Source organism: Capsicum annuum, chromosome 11, assembly GCF_002878395.1.
Source record: "Capsicum annuum cultivar UCD-10X-F1 chromosome 11, UCD10Xv1.1, whole genome shotgun sequence".
In the NCBI taxonomy this organism is placed as follows: domain Eukaryota; kingdom Viridiplantae; phylum Streptophyta; class Magnoliopsida; order Solanales; family Solanaceae; genus Capsicum; species Capsicum annuum.
In genome coordinates, this window is record NC_061121.1 from 161,374,673 (window position 1) to 161,393,299 (window position 18,627).

At 34.8% G+C, this 18,627-nt stretch overlaps 1 non-coding gene across 1 annotated transcript; it reads left to right on the forward strand.

Annotated features, from left to right (window-relative positions):
- The first annotated feature begins 12,873 nt into the window (after positions 1 to 12,873).
- On the forward strand, positions 12,874 to 12,980 carry LOC124889070. Its single transcript, XR_007047687.1, has one exon. It is a non-coding gene; the product is annotated as a small nucleolar RNA R71 (small nucleolar RNA).
- The last annotated feature ends 5,647 nt before the right edge of the window (positions 12,981 to 18,627 follow it).

Below are 18,627 nucleotides of genomic sequence, written 5' to 3' on the forward strand. Positions count from 1 at the left end.
TTGTGGCCAAATTCAATGAATTGATTAAATTTAATCAAAAATAAAAATGAACTAACAATTATTTTAATCTTGAGTTTCTTAATTTAATAAAATTAAATAAATATTTTTTTCAAATAAATTATTTTTAAGAACAAAATATATTTAAATCAAAATTTCAACCATTTGAATTAATCTTCAAGATAACCCTTGATTAAAGTTTAATTTATTATAAAATAATTATTTAAGTAACAAAATTATACGATATCGTATATACGAAAACGAAAATGTATAATCGCTACTTAAAATGATAAAATTGCCTAGATAAATACTGTGAAAAAATTTTAGCCGGATAAAATAAATGCTGTAATTTTATTTAAAATCAAATAAACTTGAAATTGAACTTAGTTGGGGAGAGGCCAAAAACTAGGTGTCAACAATTGCCCCCTCTCTTTGGATAGGGTGGATGCAAGTAACTCTGGGTAAAGGGAGTTTGATGTTCCTAATTTTTATCCGGCCACAAATTTATTTTTGAAAAAGGTTTATTTTTGCATGAGTTTCATGGAGTTATGGTTGGACCTCGCTATCAGGTTTCTGACATATCTCAGGTTTCATGAGAATTCAGGCCACTTGTTGTTCATGAAGCTTGATTTTAAAGCACAATTTTCAAAGAATCCTCAAGCTATCCCAATTTTTGAATTTCGGTAAAATGAAAAGATGGGGAATAAATTGATTGGGGGAGGTTGGAATGCAGTTGATTTTTCAATCATAGAGCCAAGTCTACATATCCCAATGTTCAGAGAATCAAACTGCTTATAGTTTGACTCAATTGGTAGAAAAGATAGTGTTTTATTTTAGACGATCTTTGGCTTAGGATGACTAATAAGTTTTTTGAGCTTATGAAAAAGAGGCTTGTAACCTCTTAACCATGAATGTGGGATCTTTCACATCCATAGGCAAGAATTTACCTGGATATAATTCCCAAAACTTTGAGTGCGTTATCACCTAAATTTGAAGGAAAGAGAAGGTTACTTCCAATATGAGTTTAGAAATATCCTTAAAGAAAAACTGAAACTATAATATCCCAAAATGCCCTACATACCTTCTAAAAGAGGTGTGGTTTGATGGTGGTGGAAGTCATCCTTCAGATAGTGTCCAAAGAGTTTGATATTCCTCTTCAAACTATGTCCCAGTTCGTTGCTAAGAAAAAGTTTTATGTTGTGCTGCATCTTTTCTGGAGTTGTCCACACCTGTAGTTTTGATTTGAGAATTTCATCCTTTTAGATATTCTCGACTTCAACTTAAACAAATGATTAGTTGAAAATGTAGCATTACACAAACGTAAATTGGTGTAAACCAGTTTGAACATGCTATTTTGAGATAGTTGATGAACCAATTTATATAACCGCTTTGAACGGAGTGACGATCCAACATGTCTCATTGAAAAACAAAGTACCTATTTTGAATGTAACGTGCCACCTAGAACAGGGGTGATGGACCAACGTGTCTCATTGAAAGGCGGACGACCTATCTTGGATGTAACGTGTCACTTTGAATGGTAGTGATGGCCCAATGTGTCTCATTAAAAGAAGGACAACTGTAAGATCCCGCAAAATTCTCTCGTATGCTGAGCCTTAGAGCGTGTCAAGTGAAGCGTAAATACGGTCCTAAAAGATTTAGAAGTGACTGTCCAAGTGAGAAATATTTTAAACCGTGTAGAATTTCCCTAATATCAACTTTTTTGTCATATAGATAATTGAATAAGCTTTCCATCGATACCAATTTTGTCAAAATCCGACATCGGATGAAAAAGTTCTGGTCGTTTTATTAAGAGCTATCGGAACTACCCAGATGCGACGGATAAGTTGACGGATCATCGATCTTACGACAGACCGTCACCCAAATCATTGCAACCAAGGCAATGACTATCTCTTCTATCCCAAGTACGACGGCCAAGATGACAGATTGTCAAACTAGCGACAGACCGTCGCTAGGACCATCCCAACTAAGGTAGTGTGGCCTTTTTCTGACCAACATGCGATGGATGATCCGACAAACCGTCAGACTAATGACGGACCGTCACGCTGACCATCACAAATCCCATTCAATATTTTTAAGTCGTTTTTAAAAAAGGCTTTTCGGTCTTTTCCCATCCCTTTTAACCCTTATATATATATATATCTTGAACGAAGCTAAGGGCTTCATTCTTCATCTTCAACATCAAATCTAGGGTTTCCTACAAGATCAAAACCCTTCTTTTATCAAAAAGAAAAAAAAATCAAGAATCTCTCCAAGAGCCTTCAAGAAAGAGTTTTCTAAGGTATGCAGATATTGATTCTTGGGTCCCTTTCATCCAAGAAGCTCAAGAATCCTTTTCTAAATTTCAAAGATCTTATGTTTTTGAGTTTTCATGATTCATGTGAACTGAAATTGATGTTCATGTTAGTATTGAGTTTTATTCATGATTTGTTTACAAGGTTTCAAGCTTTGGCCCTAGTATGTGATATTCATGATAAACACTCTTCAAGTTGCTTTTTAAGTGATGTGTTTATGTCAATTGAGTGTAGAAAATTGTTGAATAAGCAAAACATGCTCCCCATATGTTTGATAAAATGCTTATGTGAAGGAATTAGAGTCATTATAGCATGTTGACTAGAAATCCCCAATTTTGTGCAAGCTCAGGCATGCCAAGTGTTTGTTGAAAAACCTTAGTGAATGAATTGTGACATAATAGCATAAAACACCCCAATTATGTATTCTTTAATGCATACTAAGTGTTTGATACAAGACCTTGTTGAAGGGAGCATGAGCCAATAGCATGTCTCCCTATATTATCACATGTTTATGGTTTTCTAAATGCTTGAAGAGATGCTTTAGTGATTGTGATTATGAATGAACGTCCATGGTTATGATTATTCAAGAATGGTTATGTTTTACTTTTATGTCATCGAGTCCTGGGGGTATTTATACCCAACAAATTAGCTGTAGTATAGAGCCAGTATCAGTTTTTACGATAATCTCAGTCAAACCACGATTCTCAGAACTCAGTGAGTTATAGAACTCAATACTCTCAAACAATTATAAAACTTAAGAAATCTCAATAATATCAGTATTGTTAGCATTCTAGCCTCAGTTCAATACTCAGCTCAAATCTAGTAGTATTCGAGTGTTCAGTTTAGACCTCAGTAGCAATTAAGTAATCTATTCAGAGCTCAGTATCATTCAGTCAGATTACGATATTCAGTAGTATTCCATCAGATAACGGGACTAAGTGAACTCAGCTTAACTTAGTCAGATCATTCAAGAAATATGATCAGTAACAGATTCAGTTCAGTTTAAGTTCAGTTAAGAATCAGTTCAAAGTCTTTTAGTTGGGAGTAAAAGCTAGCATCAAGCGAGTGCGGGGATGTCAGCTTTCCCATTAGAGAGGCAGAGTCGTTAGCAGCAATCCCTGAAATCCAAAACTGCGTAGCCAGCGTAGGACCAGAAGTCACCCATTAGATAAAGGCTTGACTATCATACTGCCTTAGGCTTGACTTCCTATTCAGGGTCACCCGTCAAAGAGGCTTGACCAGAGTAGAGGTCTTTACCCGTGGCATGGTATTGATACCTTTCCAGCTGGGGTTACAGGTTGGACCCCACCAGTTCAAATTTGGGGCATGTAGGTTAAGTGAGAACTCCCAGAGTTGCAGTTTCAGTATCAGTCTTCAGAGTAAAACTCAGAAATTAGGACTGTCAGATACAGTCACCTATCTCAGTACGAAACTCAGATAGTTTCATAGATTCATCGACCACCCGCTAGATAGGCCTGGTCTGTGATAATGTTAATTAGTATTAGTACTAATAGATCCCGAGATCACCCATTAGATAGGCTTGATCTCAGTCTCAGATTCAGTTGACTATTCTCATTATTAGATCCTGAGATCACCCATTAGATAAGCCTAATCTCAGTCTCAGGTTCATTTGATTATTCTCATTATCAGATTCAGAGATATTTCGCCAGATAGGTCTGATCTCAAATATAATCATTTCTTATCATTGATAGTAGATTCAAAGATCATCTATTAGAAAGGTTTGATCACAAATTTAGTCAGTGTATAGTAGCAAGCTCAGAACTCAGTCATTGATATGAGTAGATTTAGTTAATCAGCTTCAGTATCATTAGATTTATAGATCACTCACTAGATAGGACTGATCTCAACTTCAGTACTCAGTTATCAATAGTAGAAGTTTATGTTGTTCAGTATCTCAGTATTAGTAGTGAGCTCAGATGTCATTAAAGCAGTATCAGAGTTTCAGTATTCAGAGTCACAATGATTTCAGTTATGGTTTGTGCATTCATGCATATATCCTCATTCGATACTTTCATGATTATTCAGTTAAGTAATTGTTCATGCATAAACTATTGCATTTAGCCTTACCTCATCTTGTATACTCAGCACATTCCCACGTACTGACGCATTTACGCTATGGTGTTTTACTTTACACCATAGGTTCATAGGCACTGGATCCAGAGTACCCTTAACAGCTCAGTCCCAGTCAGCAGCAGTAGACGTAGCAGTGAGTCCTCTTCATTTGAGGATGATCCTTATTTTATTATCGCATCAAATTTAGTTTATTTTCAGTAGATGGAGTTAGTTAGGAATATGTCCCATCAACCCCACAGTTCAGACAGTCTAGAGGCCTTTCGGGCAGATGTATCAGTATTCAATTTTCAATTTTGAGTATTTTAGATATTTTGAACCTTATGGCAAATTTTTTGCCAGTTTTCCATATTTATTATACTATATTATGCAGAGCTTAGGTACAGATATCAGTAGAAGGTTAGCTTGTGGTCCTTCGAGATTATGAGCATCGTGTAACGACTAGGGGTAGTCTCGGGTCATTACAACAACCTATCTTAAATGTAATATTTCACTTTGAATGGGAGTGACAGCCCAATGTGTCTCATTGAAAGGTGAACGATCTATCTTGAATGTAATGTGTCACTTTGAACGGGGGTGACGGCCCAATGTTTCTCATTAAAAGGCGAACGACCTATCTTGAATGTAATGTGTCACTTTGAAAATGGTGATAATCCAACATGTCTTATTAAAAGGCGAAAGACCTATTTTGAATGTAACATGTCACTTTGAATGGGGTGACGACCCAGTGAATTACATTGAAAGGCGGACGACCTATTTTGAATGTAACATGTCACTTTGAAATGGGGTAACGACCCAATGAATCTCATTGAAAGGCGGATGACCTATCTTGAATGCAATGTGTCACTTTGAATAGGGTGACGGCCTATTGTATCCTCTTAAATAGTGAAAACCCAAATATTATAAGATGTTTTTTCAAAAAGGTGGATGACCCAAATAGGTATGTCTTTTGAAAGGATGTATAACCCAGATATAATAAGAAAAGATAGAAGTTGACTCATTGAACTTCATCCTTTGAATCAGGAGTCCTTTAAAGGACTTGTGCATGTCCTAATCTTCTGGCTTGAATCCTCAAACTTTGAGAGGATACTTTTGCATTATTTCTTAGAGGTGGTCTTGCATAACGTCACCTGTATAAGTTAAAGACACTCAGTAATAACACAATAATTTGTTATAACTAAGCCAAGAGTGTAACAGAAGATGAAGTTTAAAGATAAAGATGAAGTTGTTTGATTCATGATGATTTAGAGATAATAGTTTGGATAATATCTCTATATCTTCGTCGTTATGCCCGATAATTTCCCTATAAAATTAGAGAAAGTATTAGAGATCATAACAAAGTAATAGAAACATAAATTAAGAGAAAAATAAGAGAGAGAAGTTGTCTCGATTGTTATGGCAAGGCCATAGTGGGTCTGATAATGCTCTTTGTTATGCTTAACGTTGTCAACTTTATGACTTTGTTGTTCCTGAATCCAAATTTTTTTTTTAGTTTTGAGAGACTGACTGTTGGTCATTGATTTGTGAACTTTTTTGATCTTAGGGTACAGTTTTTATGGAATTTTTTAGGAACTTCCTCAAAAATTGTTCCTCGATCTATAACGTGGAAACTCTCAAACTTTCTTATAACTTATGACATATTTAGTATGGAATTCTTGAGATCTTCTCAAAAATTCTGCCCCGATTTAAAATACAAAATACTTGACTTATTTCAGATGTAGAGTACTTTAAACACAGACAACTTCAAAAATTATTCCCCGATTCAGCTTCTAAAACGTCTGATGTTCAATTTTGTAGAAAATGTCAAGTTTTGTGAAATTTTTTAGACCTTCTCAAAAATTTCTGCCCCAGTTACATACTTCAATGTCATCTTTATTTAACTTAGGAAAGGATCCTTTGATGAATATTTGATAACTTCTTAAAAATTTTGCCATAGTTAATATGAAAATATTACGAAAAATATAGTCGAGCCAGTGTGGCACCTACGCATTCCATTAAGGTAGGAAAGGGAATTCTAACATAAAATAAAAAGATAAATCTTCTAATGGGATTGACAGAATCCGATATAGGACGCGTACGTATCCTATACTTGGGAATTCAGGTCTAACGTAGTTCATACATAAAATGTAAAGATAAATTTTCTAAGTGGTTGACTGAAGCCGACATAGGCCGCCTACGTATTCCATTCTTGGAAATTCAGGTCAAACGTTGTTCATACAAAATAAAAGGGATATTTGATATTTTTGATAATGTTACCGAAGCCAATACAGGCTTCCTACATATTCCCAAGGAAAATCAGGTCGAACATAGTCCATTACAGCTAAAAGGGTGCAACTACAAGGAAACCAAACCATAAATTGCGATTACAAGGAAATAAAGCAACACAGTGTAATTACAAGAAAATAAAATGAGAAAGTACGATTACAAGAAAAGAAAACAATAACTTTCAAATGCAGGATAGAGGGACATCAAAAGTGCGCCTTCAGAGGAAAATTCATGCTTATTCTAATTGATTGTTCCAATGACTACTTCTTATGATTAGGAAATGCATTGTTGCTAACATTAGCTGGAGCTTCTTCAAGCATTATCACCTTGTTGTCAATCAAATCCTGAATTTTGTGCTTGAGAATGATACATTTCTCTATATTATGTCCAACAACTCCAGAATGGTAAGCACATCACTTGTTTGGATCATGCCAATTAGCAGAAGTGTTCGTAGGCTTTGCTTCCACTAGATAAAGTACCCCTGCTTCTCTCAACCTTTCATAAAGTTGAGTAAGTGGTTTCTCTAATGGCGTGAAAATCCTAGGAGGCTTCTTTTCATGGTTGGAACGAGGTACATTGTTTTGGTAGTTTTGTGGTGAAGGTTGAGCATGATATGTTGTATGTGCATTATAGACTGGATAGTGAGCACATAGAGCATTGGTATGGTATTCAGGAGGTTGCTTGTAGTTGGAAGAACTTTCTTAAGTCATCACTCCCATTACTTTCTTTTCTTTTTTCTTTACATTTTCGAAAGGGCTAGGCTAGAAGCCCTTATGAGTGGATTGTAGTTCTGTTAAATATTATCCTTTCTGTCTTGAGGCCATCCTCAGTCATTTCCCCAGTCTTAACAATTTTGGTAAATATTTTTCCAGCCATTGTTACCATGTGATTAAAATATTTCTGGATTTAGTGCATGGATAAAGTAACTAATCATTTCAGTTTCTTCCATAGGAAGATGTACCCTGGTCACTTCTTCTCTCTAGCATATGGCATATTTACAAAAACTCTCATTTGACTTCTGTCTTAGCTTTGTGATAGAGATTTTGTTAGGAATAATATTGACATAAAACTTGTAGTGATCCATAAAAATATTTGACAGGCCATCCCAAGTGCGCCATTTAGTCACATCTTATTTAGCATACCATTCTAAAGTCTTTCCACTCAAACTTTGACTGAATAGCTTGATCTGTATTCCTTTATTTTTGCCCACGCCAACCAACTTTTTGCAATAAGTTTTTAAATGAAAGAAGGGATTTCTGGACCCATTAAACTTTTCAAATTTTGGGATCTTATAACTAGGAGGCAACTCAATCTCAGAAAATGCACACAACTCTTCATACTTTATACTTTGGTTATTCCCAAGCCCCTGAAGGCTTCTTATTACATCTTTCAAGACCTTGATCTTTTTATTCACCATCTCATTAGTGTACATTCTTGGATCATTCTCTGTTTCAATATAATGATTAGCATCTAAGCAGTATAACTCTTGAGTTTCTGGCACTAGTGGGGTGGTAGAATAGGTGTACACTGGCGGAGCTTGATATGACTATAATATGTTCTGAGTCTTCAGATGAGCAAACGTGTATACAGAAGGGGTATTTTTAGAAGCATGAGCAAAATGACCTTCCTGATCAACTCCTTTTTATGTTGAAAACATAGGCTCTTTTTTCGAGCATCAGGAGGTGGAGTCATGTTTGGAGGAGTCTGAGAAGGTGTTCTACTTTGCATCACCATAAGCCTTAGATCAACAATTTGTTTCTCCAAACAAGCAACGAGTTCTGGGGTTATTTCTCTTTCTATTAGGACACTTGAGTCTATTTCTACAGAGAAGATAGGAACTGACTCGGATAAAGTATTTATGCTGATCAAACTAGGATCTATAGTTGAACGAGTCCTTCTATTAGCCTAAGTAAGAACTTATGAATCTTTAGTTGCTTTCTTGACCTTAGACCATGTGAAATACTGATATTCTTCCAGCTATTTGCTTTTTGTTTTTGTAAAGTGAGCAAGTTTGACTACCAACACAAATCAACCTCTCTCTAAAAGAAAATAAAACCAATTAAAAAGGTAAAATATTGGTTCATGAATCATAATAACTAATTGAAGAATATGAAATAAATAACATTTGTTTATCTCGAAACAGATTAGCCCAAAATTCGAAGAATAGGACACTTTTTGGAAAGTAGTTAAACGATTAGAATTTTGACCATTTGATAGATTTTGAATTTAATGGGGAAACAACATTTCGAATAGAGCGAATTAAATGATTTGAAGAGGTCAGTTGTTTATGAATAAACACCCTAAAGGCATATTTGGAAGGCACTTTTGAAGACAGCCTAGTCTTGCCATAAATAGAATACCTAGATAACTCTAGCTATAATTGATAACGAGAAAATGCAATTTGTGAGAGCAACATGATCAATGTGAATTGGACAATGACTTACCAAATTTTGAATAAAACTTGGGTGATTTGGAAGAGATTTTATCGATAAGTTTTTAAGGGCATTTTAGGAAGATTAAAAAAAAATTGAGTCTTATATGCCGAACAACGCTCTGAGCCTTCGAGATAGAATTATGGACTAGTCTTGTTTCAAGCCAAACATACGTTATTTAAACACACAAATCAAGAGAATACAGATAAAGAAAAATAATGGAACACTTTAGCTCATATATCATTTTTAACGCGTCCTATAGCATATATGGGACCTTTCAAGCCAAAGGTAAGCCTAACATTTGAAATATATACATCCCATCTATAAGACGTTTCATTGCCCCTAAATATATCCCAAGGGACAATGGTTTGTACAATCCGGAATTATATCCTTCAATTAAAACACATAAAGGATGATCATCTATTATTGACTCGTGGTTAATAGATGTAAGGTGGGTTTTTCTAATGGGCCCGATACCCCCTCGGGTATTGGGTCGTCCTAGGAACATGCCTAAAAAGGGTTTTGATTTCACTTTATCCTAGATATCTAGAGTGGGCTTTGACCAGGTTCCCAAGTAGACAACTTGGATTTGAAAATACGAACAATCATCGGACGCCTAACGAGCCAATAAACTATCGTATTTCTAAGAATTTATTTGGAATTGATAAATAGAGGCTGAGACATCCGTGGAGCCCCAAAACAATTTATTAATTAAAATATGGAAGAATGTAATGAAATGCAACAATTTAAATTTTACGAACATTTAAACACATAAGCAAACAAACAGTTCAAGTATTACAAATTCAAATAGTTAGTCAAAGAATTTAGTTTAAATATTTGATTAGAACCTAGTTAAATTCCAAGAAAAGTCGTCATTTCTATTTTATCCCTTTTTGGAGTTCATTTAGCGAGAAAAGGGTTTTGGCGCTTTCAAACTATTTCAAAAGATTCAAGAGAACTTCAAAATAATTTTGAAAAAAAATACAAAGTCTCCACTTGATTTTTATAGAAAACATCAAAAAAACTTGCACAAATTTCAAAGACTCAAAAACAAAAATAAATCTTTGAAATAAGAGAAACTAAGTAAGGATTTAATTAATGTCCTAAGAAGTTTTTAAGGCACTTAGGAGCGTTCGTTTGAAAATGGTTCACCAAAAGATCACTTTTAACTAACTTAAAGGATGACTAACTTTACGAAAATGTCAATTTTTTATAAAAATATAAAGTTTGATTGAACAATTTTGAAAAATAGATTTATTTCGTTCAAGTCCAAATAGTTCATTTTTATCTAAAAGGAATTGACTTTAAAAAAAGAAATTGAAACAAAATTTCATTTTCAGTAATATAATTTTAAGGAAAACCTATTTCTTTTTAAGGAGAAGGGTTATTTTAAAGAAAATCTATTTTGATGGTCAATTTTAATTTAAATCTTGATTTTAATAGGTTTTAAGAAGAAATGTTAAAACAAAATAAATAAGAAACATTCAATCAATCATGGGAAAATTTATTTTTTAGAAGAAATCAATTAAAACAATCTATTTCTTTTTATGTTTCTATTTAGCCTAAAGGAGATTAATTAATACATGAACACAAAAAAGTGTCGTCTTAATTCTAAAAGCTTGACTTTTAGAAGATTAACATAAAGTCTATTTTTTATTCTTTATTTATTTAAAAGGATAAAGTGGATAAAAAAAATTCATATAACTAACGAGAAGAAAATGAAGATTAATAAAAATAGCAACATCTAAGGGGATTTATCTAGATTAATTAATTAAAGTGTACAAAAATATACAAATAACAAGTTAAAATGGAAACTAAAGAGAGAAGAGTTAAGATTGGACCCTTTTCAAATATTGCCAGCTTTGGGCCTATTCTTTATGGACTTTTGTTCCATTTTTGCAGTGTATCCCTAGCTGTATACTGACTGTATGTTAGACCTGCTGCTGTTGCATTTTAGAGTATAAAAACTAATATCGTTACCTCTAATATTGTTATACGCCATATACTGCAGTATACCAGTAATAGTTGACCTGTAAGTCTCGTATATTTGCGTATATCTGCAGTATACCAACACTGCGTCAGTCCCTTCGAGCATGTATCTCAATCCGCCTGGAAACTTGGCAAGAGTTTTGACTCGATAAATGGGTATATTGTTGAGGAGGAGAGTCTATTCAGAATCATTAAAAAGTGCAAGTTAAATAAAACAAAAAAATACAATCCGTTCAAAGGCAAGTCAATAAAGGAAAATAAAAGTAACATAATACGTTTTTCTTACTTAAGATCATACTAGCTTCTTAGACAATATTAAAGAAAAACTTAAGCCTAATTAAACATTCTTAATATCGAATCCTCTATCACAAATCTTTATGAAAGTAATAAAAGAAACAGAATCATCAAGATAATAGGCTTAAAAGTAAGACTAAATCCTAGTTCAAAAAAAAATTGCCATGAGGAGATACAGGTGACAAAGATATAATGCCCAATGTCAACTAACCCATTAGTATTGTTATCACTAGCCTCTTGTTTCCACTTACCAAGTTAATTATTTGGAGCACAAGCACAAGTTAATTATTTGGAGCACAAGCACTAAGGACAACTTAAAATATAAGCACATATTCATTTATTTTTATGTACAGAAACATGCATACAAAAGCTTAGGTGTGCACTCCTCAGTAAGTGCTACTGTATTATATTATGTCAAATGATTCTTGTTTGCCACTATGTCTTTCACATACTTTGCATACTTTGGTACATTCTGCAAAATATCTACAAGAGGGAGATTAACATGAACCTACTTCAAAAGCTCCAAAAACTTCTTGTAACTGGTCTCCCTTGGTGCTTTCGAAGCCTTTGAGAAAAGGCTAGAGGTAAAGTCTTCTTCTCCACTTTACTATCATTACTTGCAGCTTTTTCTTTATCCACTTTCTCCTCATTATTTTTAGTATCCTCATCAGTAGCCGCTGGACTTAAATGCTCAGGTTGCTACTCTTTTAGCTACAAATCGCTCCTAGTAGTGGCTGCATTTACCTATTTTGGATTTACCTGAATATCACTAAGTAGACCTCCCTAAAGTATAGTGTTTTGTGCTCTCATAATTTTCCTAATTTATAGCTCTAGATTCTTCGTAATCAACTATTGATTCTTCATATCTGTTGCCAACTATCGTGAGAAGCTAGGAGTTGCTTGATCATCTTCTCTAAAATGCTCGTTTGAGTTTTGACCTGATTACTATGAACTTTTTATTTATTATGTTGTACCGTCCCCTTATACTGATTGTTGTTCTGTGCCTGATTTCTACCCCATGAGAAATTAGGATGGTTCCTCCAACTCGGATTGTATGTGTTACCATAATTCTGTTGCCCTTGATGATTAGCATTCCCCACATAATTGATAGAATCTGGATTAACCATACAAGCATTCGTTGACTGCTTACTACTTCCATAAATCTCACACCATGCATTCACTTGTTAGACCTCATTAGTTGTTGTTGTCGGATGTGTAACCCCCAATTTCATGCTACTGAATTGATTTGTTATCTGATTTTGTATTGCAACAAGCTGAGCTGATAAAGCAGTGAAATGATCTGCCTCTAACACACCTGCAACCTTCTTAGAAGAACTTCTTAAGTCAGCATGGCACTTGGGATTCCCTTGTGAAATCTGATTCAGCAGTGTATATAATTCATCATACGTCTTCACAAGAGCTTGCTGCTGAATCCATAAGAATCTTGGTGTTGGGATCAAGACCCTCTATTGTGAACTAGTACATCATTCTATTGATGGTGGTGAGGAAAACTTCTAAGCATACCGTTAAATCTTTCCCAAGCTTGGTAAAGATTTTCTCCTTCTTTCTGCCTGAAACTTACAATCTCACTTCTCAAACGTATTGTATTCCCTGATAGAAAGAATCAAATAAGGAAATTCTGAGCCAGATCCCAGGAAGTGATGGAGTTTAGTAGTTCAGAATATAACCACCTCTCCACCTCCACAATTAAAAAAAATGGGAAGAGTATCAGTCTGACATAATCAGTTGAAACCCTAGTAGGAATATAGGTATCACTGATTTCCAAGAAAGAATGTATGTGTTGTTGTTGATCTTCATGTGAGAACCCTACAAACTATCTATTTGATCACAATAGTTGTACCATATTTTGTTTCAATTTAAACCGACCACCCACCTCTAGCTTTTGGATTAAATTAGTAGCATGGTTCGTAAGTGGGATTGCCACTTCACGAACAGGTCTGTTTGCTGCTTGAATGGAATAAACCAGAATCACAGGATCTAGAACACGTCCGACATTTGGATCAACTGGATCAATAAGATTAGGATCTCATTGCTCCGCTATTTAAACTTGCTAAATTGGATAATAAGCTCTTCGCCTCTTTTGAAATACCAGTTCTGGTTCTGAATAAGGCTATACTAACTCTTTATCTCTCACAAGTCCTGTATTCAGCTAGTCCTGCAAAAGTCATCCACTAAGATCAAGTTGTTAACACTTAAACTAGATATCAAAAACAAAAAATAAGTAAAATTACTAATTATAATAGTCCCCGGCAACGGTGCCAAAAACTTATTGCCGTCTAACGCACACGCAAGTGCACATCATCGTACAAGAAATATAGTGACAGTGACTAGAATAGTCAGATATCGTACCCACGAGGACTGTGCAACTAGCAATTCAATCAACTTTAGTTTTTGAAAAGAATGTATTAAGTGTTTTAAAGTATTAAGATGATTGTGAAGATTCGAAGAAAAGTATAACTAATTAAGAGATAATGATATGCAACAATAGCAACGTAAGCAGGGGTTGTAAACAATAATGATGAGAATTCCAAGGTTGAGACACTTTGGACAATCTTACAAATTCCTATTCCTATCATAGTTTAGTTGATTTTTGGGTTATTAATTTGCAGGGTTTATAGTATGATCATGGTCTCCCGACCTCTAATCTTCTACATAACTGGACATTGCAACTACATCATTGAGCGGGAATACAATAATCCATTTAGATGCATAAAGCTATCTTCGTGCAAGTGAACCAAACAAAGCTTCTAGGTATATCCCTATCCTAGATGCTAATTCAAATAACTTATTTTAAAAAAGAATGAGAACCTTGCTCCTTAATCTCTTCGTTCTATCCTATGATTTTCCTCCTAAATTCACATAGGAATATAGGTTTATTCTAATGGTGACCACTCATTATTATAGTAAGCACAAGAGATTAAAAATAACTCATACGATAATCCAATGATAAACTACGATAATGAATATCAAAGTGCAATCATGTTCTTGCCCCCAACCCCAGAACAAGGGTGTTTAGTCACTCATGTTTGAATTTAACATAAAAAAATGAATAATTAATCCTGCCAAGTAGTAATCTCAAAATAATGAAGTTCAAAGAATCCTAAAAGAGAAATTATAGCATTTTTCTACCTTTGCTTACGTCTATAAAGTGTTTCCAATTAACTTGAATCGTTTCTTTTATAGGTGGACTTTATTTCCCGATGTGTGATCTTTACCGCGATGCGGGGCTAGTTTTCCAAGTCAGCTCCGTGACGTGGTCTAATCACGATGAGTCACTGGCTTTTGTTGTCTCGATTTATTCTTCCTTTCTTCATTCTCTACTTTCTAAGCCAACTTCCAGTCTCCTTATCTCAGTAAATTGACCGCGCCCAAGTGCACACGCAAGTGTACGTGATCTACCAAGTAATATAATGGCCTTCAAAAAAGCTGAATATCGATCCTACAGGGACTTATGTTACACAACTATCCAATTCTAGTTTAACAAATTGAGAAGAGTAACAAATAAATTTTAGAGTTGTAAACTAAAAATAAACTAAACTAATGCAGAAAAGTAAATGACTTTGGATAATCAAAGAATAGAGACCCAGGGTTAAGGCTAACGAACAATCATACTATGTTATTGAATTTTAGTCGTTAGATTATTTATCTTGGTTGTTGATTCATAGGGTTAATCGCATGATCATGGTCTCCCGACCTCTAACCGTTTGCCTAATTTGGACATTACAACTACATCGTTGAGCGGGGATGTAATAATCCAATTAAGTTATTAAAGCTATCATCCTACATTTGAATCAAGTAAGGCTCCTAAGTACATCTCTGTCCTAGGTGCTAAGTTCAATTCTTTATTTTATAAAATAATAAAAACCCATACTTTGTTTATTCCTATATTCTATCTCCCTATTCCCTCTCCCGAGATCAAAAGGTTGACAATAAATATATTCTAAGGGTAGCTAATCCTTAAAATTGTTAAAACAAGGATAAAAAAGTTACCATAATGATAATCAACATAAACAAACTTAATTCAAAATGGAAGTATTTATGATCTTGGCCTTAACCCCAGTGATACGCCCAAATTACACCTCTCTTATGAGAGAAAGTAAGCGGTCGTTGTCAAATATATAACCCAACTAGGTTGGGCTCAAATCCCCCAGGGAACATTGTGTTCATTAAGTATTGTGGTTGTTACTAGACTGTTGATCAAAGGTTTCGAATTAATGGGGGTTTTGGTTTGTAAATTTTGTCTCGTTATTTGTAACAGTAAGTGTTCCAGACAGTGATTCTTATTGCAAATAGTAATTCAATGAGAATAGACAAACTAGAGTTATGGTTACCAAGATGTTTAAGCAGCTAAGGTTGTGAATTATTTTTGAATTTCTAATTAATTACTTCAATTGTAAGAGTTATTGAATCCTACAATTTACCCATTTGTTTCTCAACCTAAATGAGTAGATTGTCCTTCAATTCTCTCGAACTTAAGGAATACATTAATTTATTCAATTATTCTCTCATGTGGGTTGATCTCGTTAAGGCATCAACCCTTAACCCAAAGTTTAAAGCCTTTAGATCCCATGTAAACCTCTTCTTTTCCTAACAAACACTTTTCTATTTGAAGAAGTGATGTTCTTGGGCTCACCCTTCAAGTTTGCAACCAAGAAAGGTCGTTATTATGAAGAAGGGTTTATAGAACTTTAGTTAATCATGGAAATCAAACATTTTCACAACCCCAATCAGCTTTTCACATCAAGGCTCCCATAACCCTAGTTTTGGGAGATTAGCCACACATTTCCATAAAAGAAAAAGAAGAAGTCATTGTATTTCTCATAAATAAATTCAGAAAATACTTACCAAAATCACATGACTTGTTCTTGAATCTTCAAAAGAAAATAGGAATAAAATGTTTAGATCCACAATTCTAGCTTGATACTTAGAGAAAACTAACTTACAATCAGTTTCAAAATTGGAAAATATAATAAAAATACCTAAATAAAACCTAAACTGGGTATTTATATGTTCCCAGGTGCAGAGGATTTAAAATTTGAACTTCAAAAAAGCTGCATCTAAGTTGAAGGTCTAACTGACGGCTCATCAGAAGCTTAACCATCTGTCGTTTGGGCCATCGCTGAATGTCCCAGGATGTCAGGTTCTGTTAAGGGTTGACGGTCATGTTAGTGGACTATCGCTGGATGGACGATCCATCACATAGACCATCGTTGGGTCTTCTGGAATCCTGAGTTCTGTTTAAGCCTGACGGCTAAGTTGTCGATTCGTCAAAAGGTTGACGGTCCACCACTTGGACCATCGCATGAGTTCTCTACTTGGAGCATTCTGTTTAGATCTGACGGTTAACCTGACGATTCTTCGTATGGCTGACGGTCCGCCAGTTTGATCGTCAGTGGCCTTTTTCTGCTATTTTTTAAGTTTTCTCCTTCATCTAACTCCTTACCCTAAAATACAAAAATCCAGTATTAAATACAACATCATTTGCTTAAAAATATACAATTATCCCTTGAAAAAGATGTAAAATGTTCCATCAAAAGCCGAAACATCAACACCCTCAACTTAAGATAATTGCTTGTCCTCAAGCAACTCAGCACCAAATTGTATACATGAATAACACAATGACAGGCAATCAACTATTGAACTAGACTTCAATAACCATTCGCTTGTCATCTCACTCATATGGTCTTAACACATTAGAATCCACAACTAACATTAATTCAATATTCAATACGCACATACAATCATGGATATCATATCCTACAGAAACCAGTAAAACTAAGCGTAACTCAAGTTGCCCTCACAACCAATGAAGTCCACCACCAATTATATCTTATGGACATAATCAAGACTCTCACACTCAACAAAGAAGTTACAAACATAGTCTACATACCCATAGGCTTGCCCTTATCATCTAACGCCTCCTTATGGTTAATTCGCCAAGATCAAATAGGTTTTCTTAAGGCTTGTAATGAGGCTCCAGGGTTAGGTGAGGATAATTTTTGGGAAAAATGACTCAACTTTCAGACTTTAACTCTCTTTGCCCTTGAATTCTACTCATCAAGGCTACTACTTTACCAACTCACTTACAATCCTTATTATGCACCCACACTTTACCACCATCTCCCCCCCATTTCTCTTTACTCTCTTGTTTTATAAGTATCAGCCACCCTAAAATTATGCCGATGTAGTCGGTTAAGGTGCACAATACCTTGAATAGGTCAGGGCCAAATTCTTAAAACAAAGCTCTGAACCAACTTTCCATTAGCCGGCTAACATCTTGACAATAACAACTCTCAACTTAGGTGTTTTGCCTAAGTTAAGGTACACAATGTCCAATATAGGACCAGGGCTAGAGTTAGGTGTTAAGAACCTAAAGAGAGTTAATCAGAGCTATTGCTGATGAAGAAAACTAATACAAGCTCAAAAAGGGTTCAATAATGAAAAAATCTTTTTGGTAGGATTAATTATTTTGGCTAAGTAGACTGAATATACAAGGAGGCCTGCTATCCTATCCTATTGAATCAACCACAAGACAACAACAATGAACTGAGCAAGTTCTAAGTATTACACTATGCAAGAACTAACACAAGTACTCACACACAGAGGCAACTGAGCCAAACTTATTCTACTGCTCTTGAGATTTTCATCACATGATCATGCATATCTTCTATGTAAATGCCAATTACAGAATCACTAATAATTTTTCAACATACACTAAGTGATAAAGAGAAATAGTCATACCACATGTTCAGAGTCTTATGCCACATCATTTATCATTCATATATTCAAAAAGATACTGAAATGAAAGACACTTTTATAAATAAACATTAACAAAACAATATTTACATCACAACCTAAGGAAAGAAATGTTAGTCCTAGATATGTCAGTTCTACTAGATAGCACACAGGAGGAAAAGAACATCGGCAACAAAAACCCTTTGTGGTACAAGTACACCCACCCTTACAGAAAATAAATGCTTTGTCCTCAATGCATTAAATTAAAGTATAGAGAAGGGGAATACCTTTAATGCCTCTTATTCATCTGAGGCATCTGTGAAATATGGTGAGGCTCCATTATCTTCACCTGCTGCAATGGTGACCCTTATAGTGGTAGGGGTACTCATAATCCCATCCTCCAAAATCGAAGGCATCACATCCCAAACTGGGTCTGAACTATACCCCCTTGCTGGGGCAGAACTTTTAGATACTCCTACTACTTCGTCATT